The 18407-nt window shown below is 36.3% G+C and overlaps 1 protein-coding gene across 3 annotated transcripts in view; it reads left to right on the forward strand.

Moving 5' to 3' along the window:
- The first annotated feature begins 6345 nt into the window (after window positions 1–6345).
- The window catches only part of DCAF8L2 (DDB1 and CUL4 associated factor 8 like 2), a 170276-nt gene continuing 158214 nt past the window's right edge, over window positions 6346–18407 (forward strand). For all 3 annotated transcript variants that reach the window (XM_025372963.1, XM_025372965.1, XM_025372966.1), the window contains exon 1: window positions 6346–6404. The gene's annotated coding sequence lies outside the window, so the exon portion shown is untranslated. The remainder of the gene's footprint in view (window positions 6405–18407) is intronic.

The raw sequence follows: 18407 nt of genomic DNA on the forward strand, positions 1-18407 counted from the left end.
AACTGCTTGGTAATCTTACTACATTTTTTCTGAATAATTCATTCTTCATGTATTCACAGCAATCATTTAAAACCATAGTTTTCTCATCTTCTGCCTTGTTATCAGCAAAAGATACTATTTGCTACTTCATGAAGACAATAGAACCTTTGAGTAGCCTATATTTCAACTTCATTTCACCAAACAGAAAATCGAGTCTGTTTAAACACACACACACACACACACACACACACACACACACACACACACCCCATTTCCTCCTCCTAAGCTGAATACTTCTGCCTGACTATTGAATCCCATTATTATTCACCCTTTCACAGAGTCAGGGATATTCTGCTCTCTTTGATGTGCCTCTCACATTCAATAACTTCAATCTCTACATATAGTTTGATTCCTCCAAATAGCATCTGAATATGCTCAATAATCCCATATTTTAAAAAATCCCACTATCTCATATGTCTCTCCAATTCCTACTCAAAATAACTCTTATTACTAAAGTTTTGAAATACATTGTTTGCACTGCATTAGTAATCTTTAGAATTTTGAGTTTTATATAAACAGTTAATGTTCAAAAAGAAAACTCAGACACCAGTTTCATTTGAAAAAGTATTCTATGTAAGAAAGTTAAATACACAGGCACTCACATATGCACAGACCCACACACGTCCAATATATTATTGTTATTTTATAAAAAGAATTCACATAAAAATGGTATCATTCCATAAATGGAATCACTTTAGCTCAGTGGTTCTTAATGAGGAATGATTTTGCCCCTCAAGGAGCATTTGGCAATATCTGGAGACATTTTTGTTTGTCACACTGAGCAGAACGTGCTACTAATATCTAATGGATAGAGGTCAAGGATAGTGATAAACTTATTACAATGCACAAGACAGCCTCCTACAGTACATAATTATCCAGTGCAAAATGGTGATAGTGTTGAAGTTGAGAACCCTGATAAACTTCATGAAAAACAATATTGTTTTTATTTTTATTTTTTCAATTATTTGAGGTGAGCTAAAAAATACATAGATGAGCATTTGGCAAACCCTGGTTTACTTTTATTGTCTCCTCTTCCTCGTGTGTCCTTCATGCCAAATCTAGCTCTTATTATTTCCTTTTCTATGAAACTGCTCACGTAATAGCCCCCCATAATCTTAATTTCACGGAGCTTTATGGCTTTATTTTAGTCCTAATCTTACTTGTAGTCTTAGTCTTAATATTGTCCATCATATCACCCTTGTGAAATCAGTTTTGTTCCTTGGAATCCAAGACAGCTCACCTCTTAAGTGTCTGCTACACCACTGCATGTACATCCGTATCTTCCATGGGTTCTCCATTCTTATTCTCTACTGATTCTGTGTTACTGGTGTTTCCCAGATTGCCTAGATTCCCTTTTCTTCTCACTCATACTCCATCAGCATCTACATTAACTCCCATGGTTTCCACCACCATCTAAATTTTGATGCCTCACAGGTCAAAATCACAAGTGCAGAACTCTTTCCTGGGCCTCAAGCCCTGTCATGTTTTACCTCTATAGAAGGGATATTTCTGTTTAAGTATCACAGAAGCACATGAAACTCAACAGAAACAATACTCAAGCTCCTTCTCTGCCAAATCTAGTAGATTCTATTTATTTTGCCTGTTATGTAGCTACCAAATCCCCAATTACCAGTACTCTGGTGCAGGATCTCATTATCACTCTCACCTGTATTTATCACTGTTTCAATTTAAATGGTCCTTGTGGTTCTTACCTTCCCACTTCCCATCTTCACCCCTTTAGTGAATTCTCAGTAAGAAAACCCTTTATTGGCTTCCTGTTACCTTTAAGATACATTTTATATCTCTTCATATGACATGAAAGGCCTCTTATGATCTCATGCTTGCTTATTATTTAATCTTATTTTCTATCAGTGCTCATTCACTAACACACACCATCAGGGTATCTGTGGTTGCTCAAATAAACCTCATTTTCCCTTCTCCACAGGCCTTTGCATGTGCTGTCCCTCAGCCTGGAACACTCTATCCAGCTCCAAACTCCACTGCTAACAGCATCCACCCTCCTTTTATCTTATTTCACACACCCCTCACACTCCGAGTAGTGACAAGGTTGTAGAACAAATGACACTGTTATATATTGCTGGAAAGAGTGTAATTTGGGACAAACGTGTTTAGATCTGTTAGGTAGTATCTACTAAAGTTGAACATATGTATACTGCAACTGGGTCATAGGTATATATACATATGTTCAGTTTTATAAAAACCCAAGATCAATATTTATGCCTAGTCACCAAAAGGTAGTAATAAGATTGTTCGTAGTATTAGGTTGATGCAAATGTGGTTGTGGCTTTTGCCATTACTTTTAATGCAAAAACTGCAATTACTTTTGCACCAGCATAATGGTATGGTTTATTCACTCCTCTGTTATCTACTGGACAGCAATTCCTCCAGGATAGCTTTTCTGACATGCCACCCATTCTCATATCCTGGCTCACTTTATTATCCTGCGGTGTCCTTTCATAATTAACGTGCTTTACTGAAATTCCTTGTTAAATTGTATGCCTGTTTATACTGTCAGTTCTTTGAAGGCAAGGAGTGTATTAGTATTATTTGTGGTTTTATTCTCACTTTTTACCTTTGCTCTTGGTGCTAAAAAGGAGGCTTGAAAAAAAATCAAGTTTTAGATGGTTTAAATTCCTGGTTTTAGCAACCAGGAATAGAATGCATTTCTGCAGATCCTGGGGAGTTTGTTTTTAGACAATTTAACCTTAACATGACGATGGCCTGTCCTGGTTTAATTGCTCTTTCCTGGATATGACATTCAAACTTGCCATTAAGTATTTCTTGAACTTTTGGAAATATCATTTGATTTCCATGTTCTTAATGGCCTGTGTTTCAAGATTTTTTTTATTTTCAACTTTATCTTTCCCAAAACATAATTAAATCACATAAAAACATGTACTTATCACTATTACCACACCATAAAACCCTGAATTAAGCTTTTTAAAATGCCTTACCAACAGAAAAAAAAATTTGAAAATTATGTTATTTAAATATCTATGAAGGATTTTTAATAACCTGTTCACATACTTTCCTTATATTAAAATACACAGTTACATTTAAAGAAGTATGTAGTATATACTTGCAAAATCCTTAGAAAAGTGTCAATAAAAGAACCATACAAGAAGTTCCTTTTTACTGTGTTTATTGATTTTATTTTAGAAAGAATATAAGAGGTGAAATGCAAGATACTATGGGTTGTAATGTAGCAACAATAAAGATAAAATCATAAAAGAGAATGTTTGGCTTGGCTTTTGAAGAAAGAATTAGGAAGCCCCTGGGGTGGTTTTCAATACACTCTTCACCTTAAATATTTTGTATCTTTTGGTATTTTTCTCTTTTATACATTCAGTTCAGTTCATTTATACATTATGGAATATACATTGAAATGTTATAGTTAAAATGTAGACATAAAGGAACATGCAAATAACTTAGAATATTTTTATTTTATTAGGATGCACAATATTTTTGGAAAACTAACTCAGGGGTCCAAAATTGAAGTAATATGAGAAGGAATATATAACAAGGGGCTAGTTAGTGGGTTGACAAACTAACTTCCCCTAAGGGATTTCAGTATATGTACTGCTATTTCATTGTGGTCAAAATCACAGATTAAAATAAGAAGTAGTTTGAAATTCCTAACCACACAATGTGGTACTAAGGGCAGTGGATAAATCTTGAAAATATGGGGTCTACCCCTCTCCCCATTCATCCAGCATGTCCTTAGGGCCCTCAATCATATAACTAGTCAGCAGAGCATTATGTGCTCTGGGGGAATTTGGAAAACCCAAAGTCTTCTATTACTGAAGTGACTTCAGTACTGCCATTAAATATATATATATATATATATATATATATATATATATATATACATATACATATATACACACACATATATAAAATTTCAAAGTTTATTTTAGAATCAGGGGGTATATGTGCAGGTTTGTTACATGGGTATATTGCATGATGCTGAGGTTTGAAATACAAATCATCCTGTCACCCAGGTAGCGAACATAGTCCTCAATAATTCGTTTTTCAACCCTTGCTCCCTCCCTCCCCACCCTCTAGTAGTCCCCAGTATCTATTTTCGCCATCTTTATGTCCGCTAGTACTCAGTGTTTAGCTCCCACTTATAAGTGAGAAGGTACGGCATTTGGTTTTCTGTTCCTGCATCAATTCACTTAGGATAATGGCCTCCAACTGCATTCATGTTGCTGCAAAGGACATGATTTCTATCTTTTTTATGGCTGCGTAGTGTTTCTTGGTGTATATGTACCACTTTGTTAAATCTACTGTTGATGGACATCTAGGTTCATTCCATGTCTTTGTTACTGTGAATAGTGATGCAATGAACATAGGATGCAGGTAGAACAATTTATTTTCTTTTGGGTATATACCCAGGAATGAGATTGCTTGGTTGAAAGGCAGTTCTGTTTTAAGCTCTTTGAGGAATCTCCAAACTGTTTCCCACAGTGGCTGAACTAATTTACATTCCTATCAACAATGTATAAACCTTCCCTTTTATCTGCAGCCTCACCAGCATATGTTGTTTTTTTACTTTTTAACAGTAGCCATTCTGACTGGTGTGAGACCAGTAGAAAAAGGCATTATGAGAAGTACTATTTTAAACTACATGAAAGAGCAACTTACACACCAATGCATATAAACTATGATTTGTGGAAGTAAGTGGAGACGGGGAAAAGGAGTTCATTGAATTCATCCCTCCCCACCAGCCAGCTTCTAAGACAATATAACCTGTTACTCCCATTTACACACACCAAGAATGAGTTTATTGAAATAACTTACAGAAATGACATAATATAAAACACATCACACATTTTATCTGTATTTTGAATATCAAAATCGAGATTCCTAGAAAATTCTTATTTTTAAAAGTATATACCCAGATTACTTGTAATCATTGGAAAGACAATGGCTAATCACCCACATTTTGGAAATTAGAGAAATTACCTCAGTCAGGATAAGTTCTTAGTGTCACTCATTTAGTGGCAGATCCATGATAGAGAATGCAATTCTCAGACCAAAGGTTATGGTTGGTTCCTTAACTATGCCTTGAATATACTAAGGAACTTCCCATTTATCAGCTGGAGAACTTATATTATAGAGTGGTCATGGGCTTAAGAAAATGTTTACAGAGAGGTTGTACATCATATTAAAAAGCTGTTTATCGGGCCATGAATGTGCTATCCACAGAGAAACTATATTTTGTGGATATGGGAAGGAAAGGAGTAAATAAGGAAAATGCATTGCAAGAAACAATTTGGAGAATAAATGTAGCAAGCACTTACCATGTAGGCCCAGCCTTGGATATGGTGAAATGAATATTATTTTGAATTAATTCAATTTATTTGCCACATACCAATTTAATCAGCTTCATAGCTTTGTAGTTATACCACCTTATATATTTTTCTGGAAATTTTATATCCTGTGGGGAAACATGAAAGATCAATTTACCAAACAGAAAGAAGAAATTATCAAGTCACTATGTCTAGAAACATTTTATTTGAATTTTATCTTCCCATGATTTGCACATAAAAAAGGAATAGAAGGACGAAGACTGATTTTGCAAGTTTTCCAAAAAATTAAACTTGGCTCTAAGTAAAGTTGGATTTGAGAGAAATGAAAGTATTTTAATCAAAATGGCATATATTAAAAGAATAAACCATGTGTGTAAATTCAAAACTTTGATTCTTACTCATTTCCCCCTTTCAATTAAATTGAACCTGTAGAGCACGTAAGGGATAAACTAAGCAAAGTTGCTCCTGAACTGATAATATTACCATATCTATCATTACTAATATTTCTTTAATATTTATATTCTGCCTCTTCACTTTCCAGACTGAATCACTGTAAAAATAGATGTGAACTGCATGGACATGAGCAGTGCTTTTCTTGAAAGCAATGATCAGTTAAAGAAATCCAGAAATCAATATATTTCTCAAAAGCAACTGGTAGAAGAGAAATCCTAAACAATTACTGGCATCCAAGAAGAAAATGAATTAATTTAGGTTTTTTTTTCTACAAGTACTAGAAACTGTAAGGTCCTATTATCAAAATTAGATTAGGATGGAACTAGAGAGCCACAACTTTAGCCACAAACTTTCAAAATATCCTGCCTCTGGACCATGGAGCGCTTGATAAAATGGTGCATTTGGATACTTTACTTGCTTACAGCGTGGGAAAGACTCACATAAACGGCAATAAGAAGGATGAGAGATAGTTTTGTTCTGTGGAGTCGCAAAAGCTGAACATCCTCCCCACAAGGTTATTTAGAAGACATCTTGCACTGTTCGAATGCAAAGGAAGGCGAATGACTCGATTCTATGGTACGTAATCAATATTTTGATTTCAACAATGATTTTGGGAGTGGGTTGATTTTTGATTGCGAGATCTTTCTAGTGTGAAGACAACTGGATTCATTCTTCTGTGATTGAAAGTTACCTTAAATAATACTGAGCGGAAATAGTCGTGTTTCTTAATTTTACAGAAAATTTTACAGTTGCCTGGGGCATAATATGAGAAATCTTACTTGGTTTTCACTTTTCAAGCACTTTAAATGCTGCACTTCTAGTAAAGTATATTCTCACCAGAACTTGCTAATACATTGATATCAAAATATTCCTACACTGTCTCAAAGATTAAGATGGAATAGAGATAATTCATCTTATAATGTTAGACCTATAAATTCATATTTTTAAAATTGAAACGGGGTCTTACTCTGTTGCCCAGGCTAGTCTCGAACTCCTGGCCTCAAGCTATCCTCCCACCTCAGCCTTCCAAAGAGCTGGGATTACAGATATGAGACACCACACTTTGCCAGCACCATAATACCTTTATGTTAAATGTTTATAAAAGCCTTTACATTATACACACACACACACACACACACACACACACATATATATATATAAAATCGTATAGGTTATGTTACATTTTATAAAATACTTTATCATGTAAGCATACCAGTAGGACTATATTTGGTATATCATAAATGCTGGGTTTTTTTTTTTTTTTTCATCCTGAATGTAAAAATACGTGTACTGGTGTATGATTCAACTTATTTATTTCAAATAGGAAAAGAAAAGTTTTTCAAAAAATGTTTGCTAGATTTAGTTATTTGCCAATAACATTTGGGTAGGATAATTTTTGTGTGTGTTAGTATCCAGCAGGCTACAGAAAGTTTAGCATAGCAGCTACCCAACCCCATAAATGCAATAACACTTTCCAGATACTATGATAACCAAAACCTCCCACATTTTCAATTCCCTGATCATCCTCTTTTACCCTGTTGAGGAGACTGGCTTAGAACAGTGGTTTACAGAATTATGATGCTTTCTACATTTATAAAAGTAAGGCAGTAAGTTGTTGCTTCTCCCATTTCCCTCTACCTCTCTCTCCCTTTTCCCTTCTCTCTCCCCACTCTCCTTTTTATCTTGTTAGAAACTGCTATTGAAAGCGTAGTAATAAACAAACATCTTTCTTTCATGATATCTTAGAGGTAGCAAAGTTCTTTTATATGTATTATTTTATTTTATGATTATAATATCTGTATCTGGAAAGCAGAGCATACATTATATTTCTCTGCATACAGGTAAAAAAAAAAAAAATAAACCAAGGCTCAGAGAAGTTAAGAAACTGTATCATACTGTAGTGAAGTTGAAAAGTGTCATGTTCTTGTTTAGATTAGTCTTTTTAACTATGTCTGACTAAAATGTTAACATGTTCCCTGTCTTCAAGAAGACAATAGTTTAAGTGGGAAGAAAATTTCAATCAACATAGCTTAAATCCTAACTTTCACTATGCAGACACAGTAATATTAACTACAGCAAAATGCTCCCAAATGTACAGCACAGCCTGGCTGTCGTTGTCCATCCTGCCATCGCTGCTGTTGTCTCGTTTGAAGTGAACGCAGTGCTGCCCTCCTGGCTGGTCCTGGCACAGCGGCTTCACTACCCGCTGGGTCCCCTCACACCAGTGGCTGCTGACCACCGCGGTGAGGGAGAAGGCAAGGGCAAGGCAGATGGGGAGGAGGAGTAGCGCCTGCTGCTGCCTGGCCCTGTCCATGGCTGAGTGAGGTGCGTGGGGCAGGATGAGCTGTGGGGCCTCCTCCTCCTGCCTCATCACGGTACCTGGGCCTCAGCTCTGCCATCTGGCATCCTCACACAGACTCCTCTCACTTCCCACTGGGGAACTGCATGTGCTGCCGCACCACATTCAGAGGCATGGAGCTGGGGCACGTTCCAGTCAAGGGTGCTGGCCCTGCCATTCTCCCCAGGAGGTAGGTGTGCAGGAGAGCATTGTTGTTTTTTTTGTTTTGTTTTTGTTTTTGGTTTGGTTATTTATTTATTTATTTTTGAGACGGAGTTTCGCTGTTGTTGCCCAGGCTGGAGTGCAATGGCATGATCTTGGCTCACCGCAACCTCCGCCTCCTGGGTTCAAGCGATTCTCCTGCCCCAGCCTCCCAAGTAGCTGGGATTACAGGTGCCCACCACCACGCCTGGCTAATTTTTGTATTTTTAGTAGAGATGGGGTTTCACCATGTTGGCCAGGATGGTCTCGATCTCCTGACCTCGTGATCTGCCCGCCTCAGCCTCCCAAAGTGCTGGAATTACAGGCATGAGCCACTGCGCCTGGCCAGAGGGCATTGTTTTTAAATTGTGGTAAAACACACATAACATGAAATGAACCATCTCAACTTTTTTTTTTTTGAGACAGTTTCACTCTGTTGCCCAGGCTGGGGTGCAGTGGCACAGTCTTGGCTCACTGCAACCTCCACTTCCCAGGTTCAAGAGATTTTCCTACCTCAGCCTCCCAAGTAGCTGGGATTACAGGTGCCCGCCCCCACACCGGACTAATTTTTGTATTTTTAGTAGAGACAGGGTTTCACCATATTGGCCAGGCTGGTCTCAAACTCCTGACCTCAGGTGATCCGCCCACCTCAGCCTCCCAGAGTGCTGGAATGACAGGCATGAGCCACCGTGCCCAGCCATCTCAACCATTTTTAAGTGCACAGTTCAGTGGCATTACCTATGATCACAGTGTTGTGCAGCCATCACCACCATCCACCTCCAGAACTCTTTTCATCTTTCATCATCTGTACCCATCGCACAACTCCCATTGCTCTTCCTCCCACCCTTGGCAACCACCATTCTTCTCTCTGACTTTATGAATTTGACTACTCTAGGTATTTCCTGTAAGTGGACTCATACAGTGTCTGTCCCTTTGTGACTGACTTACTTCACTTAGCATAATGTCCTCAAGCTTCATGCATGTCATAGCATATGTCAGAATGTCCTTCCTTTTTCAAGGCAGAATAATATTCCCTGTGTTTATTGGATCACATTTTGTTTATCTATTCAGACACCTGGGTTGCTTCCACCTTTTGGCTGTTGTGGAGGATGCTGGTTTTGATGGAAGACCAGGGGCTGTTAGGGTGGCTGTCTTGGTGAGACAGTCTCACCCTTGCCTTTTGCATGGAGTAGGGTCCTCATTGCTGGATTCCAGAATCAGGGAATCCCAAGGACTTCATAGACCTATTTCTTGTCCAGCCCTATGTAGAGAAGGACTACAGAAAACAGATGCTTGCTCCAGGGACTCTGGGCGATGCGAGGTACAGGCAGGGTGCCTCAGGGCCAAGGTGCTGTGCAGAATGGGGAGGGTGGCATGCATCCCACTTGGGTGCAGAGTCCTGAGGCCAGGGCCCTCAGATGCTAGAAGACAACCCTGGGCACCGTCACTCATGTTAATAGTTTAATACTTACTAATTGCTAAAGGTAACAAAATGTGTAAAATGGTGCTACCATTTATTCATTAAAAAAGCTTGAAAGCCTATTGTTTGTTGGGTGCTAAGCTAGATGCAGACATTACTGCACATAAGAAATAACTTAAAAAGTTTTTATAATAAAGTCACTTGAAATGTCAAAATATAAGTGCATAGATTTGTCAAAGGGCAGAAGGGAAGTAGAAAGAAAAGAAAGTAGTTTCAAACTTATGTTATTGTAATGAAACCTCATGTGTATCCACCATGTTTAAAACTAATATATTTTTAGTATTAACGTATAAGTACACATCTATAACTTTCTTTTACAAAGTCAGGCAGTAAAATATAGGGTTATTCTGATAAACATAACTTACAAAATTGGCATAAAGGATAACAATTGCAGTCAGTTTATCATTCTAGCTCCATAATTCAGCATTTTTCTGAGTTTTATTTTGGCTAAATGATTTTAAGAAAATAAAATTCATATAGATAAGACATGACAAATGGTATCAGTCATTTTGTAGCTTATTTTTAAATTTTAATATGTTCTTTACTCAGAATCTTGAAAGAATACTGAGAATATATATATATATATATACACACACACACATATAGACTCTCACACCTAATTGGATTAAAATGGCTAACAATTCAGCATATTCTTCAGTGAATACTATCAGTAAATACCTTTCTAAATCAAATAAAATTTGTTTTTGGTAGAAAATTATCAAATGTATACGTTAACTCTTTGAGATATTCAAAATTTTCCTTAAAAGAAAATGAGGATAATCTAAGTACCAGTTACTGTTAATATTTGCTGGAAAATGTCTAGTCATATTTACTTTGTCTTGCTTATGAAACCTATAATTTAATTGTAGCTTCATTTGGTCACGTTCTCCAAAGTTGTAATATGGTAACATCAATAACAGAGCAAGCATTTTATATTTCAATATTTAGGTCAGTTTCAAAGTAAAATACAAAGCAACCTATACTTACAATTATGACTAAAATGATGCACCATGCAATATTACTATAATTTACTTATTTATATGTACTTAAAATACATATAGCTTACTATGTATTTATTTGACAGTTAACAGCATATAATGCAATTTTTCACTCTCTCTTAGTTTAAAATTTTCCTTCACTTGGCTTCCAGGACAACGCTTTCTCTTGGTTTTCCTCTGATCACATGAATGCTCTTTCTCAGGCTCTGTTTCTCTATTCTCCTCCTGTTCTTGATTCCAACAATCAGAAAGCTCCAGGACTCAGTCTTCAGGCCTCTTTTCTCCATATTTATTCAGTCCCTCATTGATCACATCAAGTTTCCTGGCTTCAAATACCATCTACATGTTGATGACTGGCAAAGTTACAATGCAATATAGGTCTCTCATCAGAACTCTATATTCTTTCTATTTTATATTTCCCCTTGGAAGTCTAATAGACACTTTAAAAAAAGGAGCATGCCCAAATCCAAACTTGATTTTTGCCAATCCTCTTCTCTAGTCATTCTCATCTCAGTTAATGGTAATTCCATCATTTTAGTTAGACTCTAAATTTTGGAATTAGCCCTGACCATCTCTAATGTTTTCCCCAGAGATATCTATGTTTCACTGCATTGCTACAGATTTCTGCTCAACTATCATGTAAGAGCAGCCCTTTCTGATTTCCTTAGATTTGCTCCTCATTCATTTCCTGTCATAACTCCATTTCATTTTCCTTATTATATATATATATTCATGTGTTTCATAATTTATTATACTTCCCTCTCTTAGCATGTAAGATGTAATCAGACAAAAACAGGGGCTTTGTCTTTTTAGTTCAGGGTTGTAGCCTCAAGTTTAGAACACTGCTTTAAAAATGTTTCTTGAGGCTGAGCGTGGTGGCTCATGCCTGTAATCCCAACATGTTGGGAGGTTGAGGTAGGTGGGTCACCTGAGGTAAGGAGTTCGAGACCAGCCTGGCCAACATGGTGAAGCACCATCTCTACTAAAAAAAAAAAAAAATTAGCTGGGCGTGGTGGTGCGTGCCTGTAATCCCAGCTACTCGGGAGGCTGAGGCAGGAGGATCATTGAACCCAGGAAGCAGAGGTTGCAGGGAGCCAAGATCATTCCATGGCACTCCAGCCTGGGCAACAGTGAGACCCCATCTCCAAAAAAACAAAACAAAACAAAACAAAGCAAAAAAAGGTTCTTGAACACATAAATCATTTGAATGAAGACACAATACTGTGGGTGTTTTTTAAATTTGTAGAAAAGTTAATTTATAAACTAATTTTTCTTCCATTGTACTTTGAAGATTTTAAAGTTTAATAATGTTTATTTTCTTGAGAGCAGGATTTATTTTCCTACTGATTTTACTCTCCAGAATTAGGATTCCATATTTTTGTTATGATTTATATTCTACAGGAAGGCAGATGTATGGTTAAGACGGCTAAGAGAGAAATATTCTAGAGAAATTCCTATCCCTTAACTCTTTCAAAATGAAAGACTACATTAATTTACATATCGTCTGAATATGAAAAGGCCTAGAGGTGGTGAGAAGATAATTAAAACCTAGATCTGACAGGCTTGTAGAAGAACAAAGCAATTCTTGTTAAATTACTATATCATTGTAGTCTGGAGGGGTTAGAGATCTTGATATGATTATTAATATACACACATTTGATTTGTTTTACCAATTACATTGTATAATGGGTGAAAAGCAATACATTTGCTATGAAAAGTTCACCTACACCCTTCTAGATTTAGCAGTCATAGAATTATCTCTGATAAGAAAGATTAAGATAAGAAGGTCTGAACTAATACATGAGAAGGATCCCATAAAAACAATTATATTCATTAGTAATGAACTGCCATTACCATCTGAACTTGTGTACAAAAATTAAATATTCAAGTTAATTTTTGTGAGTATCAATATTGTTATGGACATTATTTATCAATATTGATATGTCTCTTATTTTTTAATCCTTTTTAAACATTGTTTTCAGTGGCATTATATATAGAAAATATTTTAAGATTTTCTTATACCATTGGTTCTAAAATCAATGCACAAAGAATCTTATCACCAACAATTTTTTTGGCAGCTAAAATAATTGTATTCATTTCCTGTTGTTATTAGAAAAGTGCTCTTGGAACATTTTTGTGAGCAGAAGTGCTAACTCTAAATGTCTTTGCAAAGAACACTCACTGAAGGCCATTTGGATTTAGAGTTAACATGAAATATTTGTATTGACTTTCACATATGTAAAAGATAAATACTATCTAAGAGCTTATTACAATGATGATTATATATAAATATTTGTTTAAAATCAGATACATTTTACAATGTATTTAAACTGGTGGAAGAAATTCCTTCTAACTTTTTAGCAGATATAGGAAGGGAAAAATAACATGGAGCATTCACATGAACAGAACTTAAAAATTCTGAATTTTCAATTCCAACTTATTCCTAACTGTACATTGCTGATGACTTTTCCTTGCGGTGCTTGTAGATTTCTATTGAGCATCGGTTTCACTGTTTCACTCAGTAGTCAATTTATAAGGAAGATTATGTAAAATGTGACAGATTAAAATCAGGCCAAATGTTAAAGCTGAGTAAAAAGGCCAAAATAAATATAAAAATTATGTCTGGGAGGCATTAGAGTGTGATTTACTTAGTAATGGAGAGAAGTAAACTATGAAAAGGAAAACAGCTGTAAAAGTAATGAATGTTTTACTGAAAACATAAGGTGTTTTCTCCTCCCATTCTCATACCATGGAAACAAGCTGACTCTCAATGAGAATGAATCGCATCCCATTTTAGACTGATGAACAATACAATTCTTTATGCAGTACACCATCAAGCTGTGGAATTCAATTCTGCAATATATCACTGTGGTAAATAGTTTAGCAAAACCCAGGAAAGCATTAAATGTTGCTATGAATAAGAATGACATTTACAGCCACACTAAGTAGGTCAGAAAGTTTAAAGGGCTCTCAGCCCTCTAGCAATGGTGCATAAGGAGAATTTGTGTGAAGGTCAGAAAGTAGTATTCTCTTCTCTGACATTATTTTATATTACTCATGCATTATGGCAAGTTTATGTGGCTCTTTCTTAAAGCTGGGATTTAAGGGTATGTACTTGATTCTAAAAACAAACCTTCAAATATTGTCTTCAAATTATAAATATTTTCATATAAATTATTAATTATACTATCAATGACTGCAAAAATTGTACAAGGTATACTCAAAGAAAAATAAAATATTCTCCCTATGGAGGAGTAAATGAATTGGAAAATTTCAAGGATGTAGAAATTAGAGAAGGTGGAAATGGCTGAAAAGAACAATATATTTTGGCTGAAAAAATATTTCCTTCTAAAACAGCAAACTTTGATCATAAAAAAGTCAGTTTGACACTGTTACACTGAAGGGGGAATTAATGAATTTTATAAGTATAATGGTCGGAAAATTTATTCTTTTTTCTTGAAGGTAGGATGTAATATAACCCCCCCGCCCCGGGGGGTGGGGTGGGGCGGGTTTAGAAAGAACATTAGCTGCTTATCCCTCCTCTGTGCCCAGAGAGGCTTATCTGTGTTCCATCTTTCTACATTCCTTGAGGCATGGTGAGTTCTTGCTTCCCTCCCCAGCCAGGCTGTAAAGTCACAAGGTTGATAAGCAATTGCTACAAAAGCATGTATTCCCAAGGTTGTAAGACATAGGGTGTAACAAACGTAAAAGAGTAATTAACTGCCTTTGTTCTCGCTTCTGCAAGTACGCTTCCTGCAGCACGTAACTCCCGCCACAAACTGCCTACAAGGTGATTGATCCCTTTGTTCCGGGCTCAGACTTTCTGGATCCTAGTCCAACTGAGTCAGTGATCACCTTAATAATTAAAGGCTCTCCTGAACTCTGCTTGGTCTCTCCCGTCTCTGATTTGTCCCACAACAACATAACTACCTTGATAATTATTAGTAGTTCCTGATTTGCTGATGATTATCAGAAAAACGAAAGATAAGTGTTGGTAAGGATGTGGAGAAAGGAAACGCTTGTCTACTGTTGGAAGGAATGTAAAATGGTGCAGCCACTATGGAAAACGATATGGAAGTTTCTCTCTCTCTCTCTCTCTCTCTCTCTCTCTATATATATATATATATATATATATGTATATATATATATATATATATATGATCCAGCAATTTCACTTCTGGGTGTTTATCCAAAAGAATTGAAGTTAAGATCTCAAAGAGATATTTGCATTCCCATGTACTATTGCAGAACTATTCACAATATCCAAGATGCGGAAACAATGGAAATTTCCATCAATGGATGAATGGATAAAGAAAATGTGGTACATATACAGAATAAAATATTATTCGTCCTTTAAAAAGAAGGAAATCCTGTCATTTGTGACAATATTGATGAACCTGGAGGATATTATGTTAAGTGAAATAAGACAGACACAGAAAGACAAACACTATGTGATTCCACTTATATGAGGTATCTATCTGGAGGAGTCAAATTCATAGAAGCAGAGAGTAGAATGGTGGTTGCCAGTGGTTGAGAGGAGGAAGAAATGAGGAGCTGTTCAAATGGTGTAAGGTTTAAGTTATGAAAGATGAATAAATTCTAGAGATCTGCTGTACAATCTAGTGCTTAGAGTTAAAAATACTGTATTGTGTCCCTAAAAATTTGTTAAGAGGGTAGATCTCCTGTTAGGTATTTTTACATCATGAAAAAAATTGAATTAGTAGTATAACTATAAAGTAATAGCATGAGAGAATTTTGGGAGGTGATGGAGCTGTTCTGCATCCAGATGGTGGTGGTGGTTACATTATAAACAGGTTTTAAATTTCATAGAATAGTATACACAATTAATTGGACTGCTCAATACTTAAATTTGCCCCCGCCCCATGCACTGAGACATGTAAAAGAATGATCGTGACAACATTACTTATAAAATCCAAACCATAGTTAATCCAAATTTCAAATCAAGAGTCATGAAACAATTCATTATTATATATTGTTACAAATGAAACTATAAACAATGAAAATGGATAAAATATGTTGTATGCAATAACATAGATACTTCTCAGGAATATAATGTTAAACTAAAGATCCCTTATAATAACATCTTTACAAAAAGAAAATCCAAGTTTTAAATCTAAGTATTTAAGATTGGTCGCTTATTTGGTACAACTAGGCAAGAAAGCAAATAGGTCATTATTCTAAATGACATGAGAGTGGTTATTTTTACAAGGGAGGATGGTGTAACCAGAAGGTGGCACAAGAGAAACTTTTATGGTGCTGCAGTGTTATATTTTTTTATCTAGGTCAGTGGTTACAGACTGTTGACTTTATGATGAATCATTGATTTGTACATCATTGTGTCGATGTGTGTGTGTATCAGAATAAAACAGTTAAATACAGTAAAACAAAATAAATTGACAAGAAGACACTGAATGAAGGCTGAAGAATGTGTTGGATTAAAATGTTAAAATGTACAATATTAGATAAAACGATCTATATGTCCTTCTTTTTAGAAAATGACTTTTACTCATTTGTCAAGGGTACAGTGACCAAAAGAAAGACGTCTCAAACTTTGAGTTTTATAATAAAAATATGGCCATCTCAGTATTTCATAAATTATAGCATGAGAGATTTATTTAATTTGCATGAAACAAAAATGTCACACTATAGATACCAGATCAAGGCATTGAAAATATATTTAAAGCATCTCAGGAGCATGCTCAGAAAATTCTATCTTCAGAGTTTATGACATAAAGAAACTTTCTAGAAAGTATAAAACAAAAATGAATGGTCACTAAAGGTAAAGAGTGCAGAACTGTATTTGTTCAGACTATCCTGTATAACAACCAACAAGTTGATTTAGTTTTGTGAGAATTACACAAAGTAATCTGTCATTAGCTAAAGCTGTGGTGCTCTAAGAATTACTTCTAGGGTGCATGGAAATCAAAAGCTCTGATTATATTAACTAGGTGGTTAACTAAATGGTGAAGGAATATGTCATCTCATGGGAGAACATTAATCATGGAAAGTTCATTGTTCTTTATGAAATATAATGAGTCAGCCATCCCATGTTAGAGTGCTCTGGAATTTTTTTTTTTTCTTTGAGACAAGGTCTCCGTCTGTCACCCAGGCCAGAATGCAGTGACGTGATCTTAACTCACTGCAGCCTGGACTTCCTGGGCTCAAGCGATCCTCCCACCTCAGCCTCCCAGGTAGCTGGGACTACAAGTGTGCACCACAACACCTGGCTAATTTTTGTACTTTTTGTAGGGATGGGATTTCACCACATTGCCCAGGCTGAGCTCTGGAAATTTTAACGTGGTACTTGCTTATAGTTTTCCAAGAGCCTTTGGCAAAAATTGATTGAACACAGTGGAATCATCTTTCTTTCTCCATTTCCCCTTACTATCAAATTCACACCCTCACTCTTACATGCCAGTAATCTTTGAATAAAGGGAAATATTATGTGAACCACATATGTAGGAACGATATTATTTAAATATTACCCAGGTAAACATGCCCTCTCTAATGTGCATTGATGCAGAATTAAGAATTGAGTTATTAGGCCGAGTGTGGTGGCTCACACCCATAATCCCAGCACTTTGGAAGTCCGAGGCGGGTGGATTGCTTGGGGTCAGGAGTTTAAGACCATACTGGCCAACATGGCAAAACCCTGTCTCTACTAAAAATACAAAAGTTAGCCAAGCATAGTGACACATGCCTGTAATCCCAGCTACTCGGGAGGCTGAGGCAGAAGAACCATTTGTACCTGGGAGGCAGAGGTTGTAGTGAGCCGAGACTGTGCCACTGCACTCCAGCCTGTGCAACACAGCGAGACTCAGTCTCAAAAAAAAAAAATTGAGTCATTGTAAGACCCCGAACCCAGTTTAACATCACCAATTTGTGATGGTTATTTGCTCTTCCCCCTCTACACTTGCAACAAATCCCCATCCTCCTCTGCCAAAGGGAGGCCTGTAGACTTCATCTCCTGGGGTACCAAGTCCTGTGCATTCTGGACCTGTGCTAAAGGAAGGCATCAGCAAAGAAACTGCAGTTTAGGAAGGGAGAAATTTATTTTTTCTAATGTTTCTTCCTGCTGTTTGGCTACTTCACTTCCAAATAATACTTACGGTTTCCTGGAGACCAGATACCAATAGAGAAAAAGAGATGCCTTTCTTTTTCTTTCTTTCTTTTCTTTCTTCCTTCCTTCCTTCCTTCCTTCCTTCCTTCCTTCCTTCCTTCCTCTTTCTTTCTTTCTTTCTTTCTTTCTTTCTTTCTTTCTTTCTTTCTTTCTTTCTTTCTTTTCTTTCTTCCTTCCTTCCTTCCTTCCTTCCTTCCTTCCTTCCTTCCTTCCTTCCTTCCTCTTTCTTTCTTTCTTTCTTTCTTTCTTTCTTTCTTTCTTTCTTTCTTTCTTTCTTTCTTTCTTTCTTTCTTTCTTTCTTTTCTTTCTTCCTTCCTTCCTTCCTTCCTTCCTTCCTTCCTTCCTTCCTCTTTCTTTCTTTCTTTCTTTCTTTCTTTCTTTCTTTCTTTCTTTCTTTCTTTCTTTCTTTCTTTCTTTCTTT

The sequence above is a fragment of the Theropithecus gelada genome, chromosome X, assembly GCF_003255815.1.
Source record: "Theropithecus gelada isolate Dixy chromosome X, Tgel_1.0, whole genome shotgun sequence".
In the NCBI taxonomy this organism is placed as follows: domain Eukaryota; kingdom Metazoa; phylum Chordata; class Mammalia; order Primates; family Cercopithecidae; genus Theropithecus; species Theropithecus gelada.